At 38.1% G+C, this 8,642-nt stretch overlaps 1 protein-coding gene across 1 annotated transcript in view; it reads right to left on the bottom strand.

Annotated features, from left to right (window-relative positions):
- BARD1 (BRCA1 associated RING domain 1) overlaps window positions 1-8,642 on the bottom strand; it is a 129,354-nt gene that overhangs the window by 47,515 nt on the left and 73,197 nt on the right. The gene's annotated exons all lie outside the window — the stretch shown is intronic.

Raw genomic sequence — 8,642 nt, 5'->3', positions numbered from 1 at the left:
AAAAAAAAAAGGCATTTCTAATGCTACCTTATCTATGATGGGATACCAAGACAGACCACGATGAAATCCTTTATGAACAACTACAAACTGCAAACACATAGATTTAGTTTTTCAAGTCACTTTGCTTGCTGTGAAGCAGGAAAAAGCAGCACAGTAATTCAAAGGACCACCAGAGTATTTAAAAGCTATAAAACATAAATGATCTGTTGTAGGCAATTAATTTTTTAAAAATTAACCTAGGGCATGGGACAATTAATAGGTCCAATGGTCCATATAATATTTTCTACTTAAGAATTCAACATCCTTCCGAGGAAAACTATTAATGGCAGACCAAGTACCAAATTCTAAATCCTACATATCCATAAAAATAGCGTATGTTATTCTCCGCATATTCCCACAAGACAATTAGTCCAAGGTTCACACTGGGATGTACAGAAGGCCGTGGGGAAGATGGATAACCACTGACGTTTTGAACAGTTATCAACATAAATTTTGCCAGACAACAAACATTACAGAAGATATGAACCTTTCTGTCATTAGCTGAAGCCAAAATACATACAACCGATTTTCCCTCTTCGATAATTGACTCTTATTTTAGTTCACAAGAGGTAAATTTTTATACAAAAAAGAAATTTCAGAGGTAAGTGAATCAATACTGGATTTAAGTGCAAGATACATTAAAAATGCAAAAGTCTGCATAGTAAAAGCTCAATGAACATTATAGAGTAATCTAAGTAAAATGTGACTTTAAGAAAGGCGGCAATAGCCAGGCGGAATGGGAACGTGCCCGTAGCGTCAGCTACTTGGGAGCCTAAGGCAGGAGGATCACAAGTTCAAGCATGGGCAGCATAGCAAGACACCACTCTCCATAAACAAGCAATAAAAAATACATTAAAAGGTAAGATGCCAGGATACTAAAATTACATCAAAGTAAAAGATGACATCCGAAGTACATATATGACTTTCTACTATATTATACTTGAAGCCTCTATAATCATAAAGATTTAAGGCCCCATAACCCTGAAGAATATACATCCTCTGTGAGAAAAAAAAGCATTGGGAGATTTCACCAGTTTACTATGAAAGCCCTTTTTTTTACCTTTTTTTCTTTGGTTTTTTTTTGTTTGTTTGTTTTGTTTTGAGACAGAGTCTTGCTTGTCACCCAAGCTGGAGTTCAGTGGCACAATCATACCTCATAGCAGCCCCAAACTCCTAAACTCAAACAATCCTTCTGCTTCAACCTTCTGAGTAGCTAGGACTACAGATGGTCACCACCACCTCAGCTAATTTGTTTTTTAATTTTTTTATAGAGATAAAGTCTTGCTATGTCACCAGGCTGGCCCTTTTAATTTTTAATTAAATAATGAAGACAGCAAATAAACAGTATCAATGATATTTTAAATTAAGACTGCATATGACTAATTCCTAGCTCCCATGCCTTGGCTTATGAAGTTTTAAGATTTTCCTTCATCAATATCCAATTAAGACACTTTAAATTCTGCTTTGCAGTAAATAATCTTCCATTCTTTCTTTTCCTATGCCTTGTCTTCCATAACCTTTCAATGTCTAATTATATGACCAAGTTGTTGACTCTCCTGACATCCTGGGTTAGAAAAAGCTCAATTATCTTTACAAAAAGATGGTTCTTGAGCCTTTTCAATATTTAAGGTCATGTGCACTAAACACCATTCATGACAACTTAATAGCAGAACATATCAGAATACAACGTGGACCCCTTAACTCTCTGGCACAAGCTTATCTCTCTCCTAAGGACACTCAGGAATAACTCTAAGGCTCGATTTTATAATATAGTCCTCCCGGATTATATTATAAAAATCTTTACTCCTCTCTAGTTGGCTCCTACTCCCAAGTGAAATAATTCAAACTAGCAAGAAAGTTTAAAAAGCCAATCAAAATACGCCATATGTTGAGTAAGAAGAATCTGCGTTTGATTGAAGACACAGGTCTTTCATCAAACATGCTTCTAGTAAGAACTCTATTAACCACATCTTATGTCTACAGTGCAATGAACATCAAGGGACACAGTGCTGGCCTATAAGCCCACTGCCGTTCACAGGGCTTTGAAGTATGTGAAAACAAGGACAGCATTGTTCAGCATTCAGGACATACAGACTGCTACTATATTTGACTAAAAAAATACACAAAGGAAGGTTATACAAGATTTATGGGTTTGATATGAACACGGGGAGTACAGCAGGGCCAGTACTTCCTCCCAGCTCTGTCTCACTGGTGTGGCCTGCGTTAAGCATCAGCAAGGTGATCTTCACAGGAACCTTCCTAAAAATCATGGCCTAAGATAAAACTGCAAAACAGGCAAAATTTGTATAGTCCACAAGCAATACTTGAGGATAAACTTAATGGGATGAAAAACTCCATCTTCTCCTTAGTGCCAGTACTCTACAATTAATTCATTAGTATTTCACAATGATAACTACTAATAAAATTGGCATGATCTCTTAAAATTGTATAACATGTAAACTGTTATCAAAACAGATAATGTACTAAATGGTGTATGAGGGAAGGGGAGGTTATTTCTGTAAGCTATTCTATTCGTGTTCCAGGGAACAGAGAAGTTGGAAAGCAATCTGATTACCTGAAGCTATGACTATAATTTTGTTATCAAAATCTGAGGGCAAAAATGAAAGATAACATCATGAATCAGGGGGAAAAAGAGAGAAATAAAAAAAGTCATGAATCATCCTAACTTATAAATGCAAAATTCCTAAACAAAATCCTAGAAAATGTATATAAAATATTTCTTGGAAGAACAGCCTCAAAAGGAAGAATGATTTAAAGTTAGAAAATGTATTAACGACATCACCAGTCAACAAGTGGAAGGTCATTTAAGTATATGCTGAAAATCATTTAATAAATATAGCCTTGTTAAAAATTATTAAAGTAAATGGGAAAAAGTTTCTACAGGACATAAATCTTTTTGTTTTTTTAACACATATTAATATGGACAGTAAAACTATAGTCAATGTTTTTTAAAAAAGAAGAACAAAACAAGCAAGCCAACTATCACCATTATTTTGCAATTCTGTCCTGGTAGCTTTGACAAATGAAGAAATGAAAATTAGTAAATGATAATTAGATCCTTAGAATTAATTAGATGTTGGCTGGACAGAGGAGAAGTGTACTAAAATCAAGGGCTTTCCTTTGTATCAGGAATAACGAACTGTAGTCAGAGAACGCCCACTTCACTGGGGCAACAAAAGAACCAAATACCCTCCAGCCTGAGCATCCCTAATCCAAAGATGGGAAATTCAAAATCTCCAAACCCCAAAACTGTCCGAGTGCCAACATTACACCTAACACAAAAAGTTCCAAACGTGAGTAATTAACCAAAACTTTTTATCCTGCATGACATTATTTATAATGTATTAAACTACCTTCAGGCTATGTGTATATAAAAAAAATGAATTTCATGTTTACACTTAGGTCTCATCCTTAACATATCTCTTTATGTATATGTAAATATTCCAGAATCTGAAAAAATCCCAAATCTGAAACATTTCTAATCTCAAGTATTTTGGATAAGAGACACTCAACATGTTCCTAGAATAACCTCAATAAATACTTACATCCACATGAACACACGCACGTATTAAAAACTTTCCTAAGATAAATATATCTAAGGGAATGCTTTAATAAATGGAGAAACATGGTCCCAAGTGAAAAACCAACTTTATGAAGACACTGTGATCCATATACTTACCCAATTTCAATGCCCTGATAAGGTATTTTTGAAACTTGACAAAGGAAATCAAACTTCATCTGAAAGAATACATTAATAAATAGAGCTGATTCCCCAAACCTCCCCTCCCACTTACTGGCTGCTGTCACCACTTTAATTCAGACTTCCTCACTCCTCCCCTGGATCTCTGGACACACCTTTTGCTGAGCTCCCTGTCCAGCAGGGTGGAAGAAGTTTTTAATTTAAAGTGGGAAGTCTTTAGCCACACAGCCTTGCACAGCCCCTGCCCACCTTCTCCAGCCTTTTATTTATCTTATCATCTTCCTCCTTCTCAGTCCAGGCTTACATCATTCACAGAAGTTCCCAGAATGAATGAACAGTCTGGCCTCAGAGCACCTTAGCACCTGGCATGTTCTCTTCCTAAAAAGCCGATGCCCCCATTCCGTTGCTTCTTCACAACTCAGCTGGAGTGCTGCCTCCTCCACAAAGCCTTTCATAACTTCCTCTAGTCTTACTTGCAGCCCCTACTCTAGATTTTCATAGAGTCCTGGACACTATGCTATAAAGATATGCCTCGTCCTGTTCTATAATCAGTGGTTTAACCATCTGCTCACTCCTCCTAGAACCTAAGCAGCCAGACAGAACTGGGGAGCTGATAAAGTGAGGAGCAGTGGAGGGAGTATGACACAACCTACAGAGAAAAAGAGGCATCCAGGAAAAGAAACCAGCCTTGAGGTAAGGAAGGAGATTCCCTAAGTCTGTTTAAGACCTGCAGGAGGCCATTTAGAAACTTAGAATGAGCAAATGGGCCCTGGTGCTTCAAGTATTCCAAGTACCAAGCCCTAAACAGAGACAGATGGACAGACAGACAGAATGGCCTTTGCCCTTTCTGGTTCTTACCTTCCTTCTTCCAGCTATGGGAAGAGTTTAGGCCTAGTTATCGAGAAAAGAGTCCCATCAAAAGAAAAAATATGTGAAGCAGAAAAAGAAGACATGCTTGCCAACTCAGATTCCAGAATCTAAATTATTAAGGGCTTATGAGGAGTAAAAGCTTTAAACAAAAAAGGAAATTAAAACCCCCATAATCTCCATGCCCCATGCCATGGGCTCCTTAAGAAATGGTGGCAGAGACAGAAATGAACTTCTCCTACTATAACCTGTCAGTACCTAATTCTAAAAGGACCATATCTAGCACTGACGGGCTGCAGTGGGCAGCAGAGAGATGGAAGTGGGGAGAGGCCTTAAAAATGTCTAAGAATTAATCTCAATAGCCACGATCCCACAAAATGTAACGTGCTATGGATACCAATTGGGCAAGAGGCTAAGAATTCTGTCCATAAAACACAAAATTTATTCCAATAGCTCCCAGGAACCAGTTGTACTACCCTAGAAAAGGTGCAGCTTACGAAAACTTGCCATACTTGGTTGAAGTTGGTTAAAGATGGAGGTGATTCCTGTTTCCATCTCATCTCACCTTTCTTCAAAAGAAAGAACAAGATACCCAGTATCTTCATTCATTCCAACACTAACTCACTCTACAAACAGGTGAAGGTATAGACTATGTTAGGGACCTGGACGGGTCTAGAGAACAAACATGCTTCCTGGTCTACACCCCTGCAGCCTCACAGGAACACAGAAAGCAGTAAACGCACATCCACCGAAGGCCTCTGACTGGGGAGACGGACCACGTACAGACAAGAGCAACCAGGAAAGGCAGCCAGAAAGAAATATGACAGAGATGAAACTCAGGAATGGAAATTAGCTACCAAAGTAAAAGCATCATAATGGCCAGGAGACAAGACAGGCTGGCACATATTAAAGAAACGAAACTTCAGAGAGCCTCGGGCAAATGATGCGTGATGGCAGGGGGACAGCAGAAGTTGTGACAGACAGATGGAGCTGGAGAGGAAAGCAGTGAGGGACCATCCAGAGCCTTATAAACCATGTACCGGACTTTTACCTTTATTTTAAAAACTTTAAGAGGAAGTCACTGAAGGGTTTTAAAGCAAGGGGTTTTTTTGAAAGCACTCAAGCTAAGTTGTGGGAAATGAATAAAAAGACAGGAAATCTGAAAAGGAGATCAGTTAGGAAACAGGCAAGGCCACTCAGGTTAAGACCTACGACAAAATGAAACGAAAAGCAAAAACATAGGGAAATACTTAAATATGATGACCAAGAGTCTACAAAAGAAACAGCTACCACACTGCTAGACCGTAGGACTAAATCTACACCTACACCTACCCCACGTTTCATCCGGCGGCAATCCCAACCTCTTCTGTCAAATAAACCGTCCTACCTAATTATCCGAGCTGTATCAACATATGGCTATTTATTACAAATACATTTTAGAATTTGGTTCCTCAGTAGTACTAGCCAATTTGCAAGTATTCAATAGCTACAGATTATCAGTGGCTACTGAATGCCCAGCATAGATATAAACATTCCCATCAGCAGAGAAAGGTCTACTTGACAGTGCTGGGCTACAGATAGGTCCTTAAATCTGCCACTTCCCTCCGCGAGCCTATTTAAAATAACAGTGGTCACCTGTGAAGGCAGCTCACTCCCTGTCTCAGGCCCGCTCCATGCGTATTAATAAGCCCTCACAGTGCAGTGAAGAATCATGGTGTACAAACCACAAGACAGGTTCTGTGTTTTGGCTCATTAATCCTCACTGTGCTCTGAAGAAATAGAAACGCAGCAGGCATCACCCATGTTTTATAGGTGAGGACACCAAGGCACAGAAATTAACCTGCCTGAAGCTATAAAGTCAATAATGGAGTCACAAATAAAAGCTGGATTCCCCAACGCCCTGACCAGCGCTCCATTCATTAAAGTAGTCATGGCTGATTTAAGAACCTTAGGATAGAAACTATTCAGTTTCACCTGACCCGAGCAATGATTTGCTTTACCCAGTGGCTTGCTACACCCATAGGAGGGTCATATCTTTTAGGTCCTTATATCGACATAGATATTTCTGTTAATGCCCTTTATATAAGATACAGATACACACAGAGACACAGACACAAAAACAGAATACATATATCTCCTGAATTTGCTCCAGTTATAACTTAATGAGAAATAAAAAAGATTAGTCAGGGTCCTAAAACTAACAGCACCACAGTATGGCTGTGGTTAGTTTGTATTATTAACTTGTTTTTTAAATTGCGTTAAGTGGTTACCAAGAAGAAGTTACAAACCCAAGTTCTGCATTTCGTAATTCTTATTTGCCTCTGTAACCAGAGTAAGCCCGACTTTTATGTGCTCTTTTCAAACATATAAAAGCACAAGGAGGCAATTCTTGCATTTTCATTTCAACTATCTGATTAACTGAAAAGAATAAAATAGAATAGAGGGAGACATGAGCTAAGATACAGATTAAAGATTAAAAAAACTACAGATGGCATTTGCTTGTGACACTCTCGACAACAGCAATTTTAAAATGCAGCTGCTGGCATTCACTAATGCCTCTCTGTGTCCTGACACGGAAAAACAATTTACCCGGAGCCTCATTTGAATGATGTGAAAAGTCTAAGAAATAATTCAACCGCCCTTGCCCAATCTCTGAATCCTTACATACTTTAACCATTGTTATACAAAGTACAGAGTATCAAAGGAATGGAGTATTTAAAGTAATTCTAAAGTATTAGGAAGCATACAAAATAATTATTTCTGTACCAATCGTTTTCTTATCAATAACTACGAATCGCAGTACAGAATATAAACATTAAGTGAATTTGTCCATAAAAATGAGTTTCCAAAATTAACTTGACAATTGTTTCTGAAATAAGAGAGAAAAAAACTCCCTCAAATATAAAGACCTTGTTATCCCTGATATCCCTGGAGAATTGGTTCCAGGACCAAAATCTGCAGATGCTCAAGTCTCTTATAGAAAAGTGAAGTAGTATTTGCACATAACTTACATATTTAAAGTATATGCTTTCACATACTTTAAATCATCTCTAGGTTCCTTGTAATACCTAACACATAGAAGCTGTATGTAAATGTTATGTAAATAGTTATTATATGTATGTATTATACTGTTCTCTTTGCATTTTTATTGTTCTACTATTGTTTCTTCTGACTATTTTTTATCCACAGTTGATGTGGAACCCACAGATACAAAGTACCAACTATACCATTAGGGAAAAGGGCATGACTCCTGATTTTAAATACAAAGCCTGATGACCAGAACTAATTTTAGTTGTGAATGTTAACAGAGGAAGCCATCAACTTGGGTATTAAAGCCTCTGCTTCAGCACATACCTTGAGTCAGAAATACAAGTCAATTTAAAAACCATTTTTTAAGAACCACTTACACAGCATTCCTGGAGGCTCCATAGGAAAGTAACAGTTTGACTATATCCACGTGCCCATTCTTGGCCGCGTCATGAAGCGGTGAGTCGTTCTGATACCCAGTGGTGTTCACTAATGCCTTGTGCTCGAGTAACAACTCCACGACCTTCAGGTGCCCATGGTTGCAGGCTTCATGCTAATTATATTATTTTAAAAAGGAGAAAAGTGATAAGAAAGAGCAATGGATAATATAATAACATCACAATTTAGAAAAATACATGTGGCTTGGTGCCTGCAGTCAGTGGTTAGGGCGCCGGCCACATACACCGAGGTTGGCGGGTTTGAACCCAGCCTGGGCCTGCTAAACAACATTGACAACTGCAACAGAAAAATAGTGGGGCATTGTGGCAGGCGCCTGTACTTGGGAGGCTGAGGCAACAGAATTAGTTAAGCCCAAGAGTTCATTGAGTAAAAGTCAAAACTGGTAACAATGAAATGTGCAAAGATGTCTTAGGTTTGAATCCTTCCTTGGGTCCTAATAACTGCTAGCGATGCTTCTGGGTTGTATTTTAATAAATTTTGGACATACTGTACATTTTAAGTACATGTATTTCTTTTTTTTTTTTTTTTT

Source organism: Otolemur garnettii, unplaced genomic scaffold, assembly GCF_000181295.1.
Source record: "Otolemur garnettii isolate 467f Iridium unplaced genomic scaffold, OtoGar3 scaffold00013, whole genome shotgun sequence".
NCBI lineage: Eukaryota > Metazoa > Chordata > Mammalia > Primates > Galagidae > Otolemur > Otolemur garnettii.
This window is presented reverse-complemented; position numbering and strand designations above follow the sequence as displayed.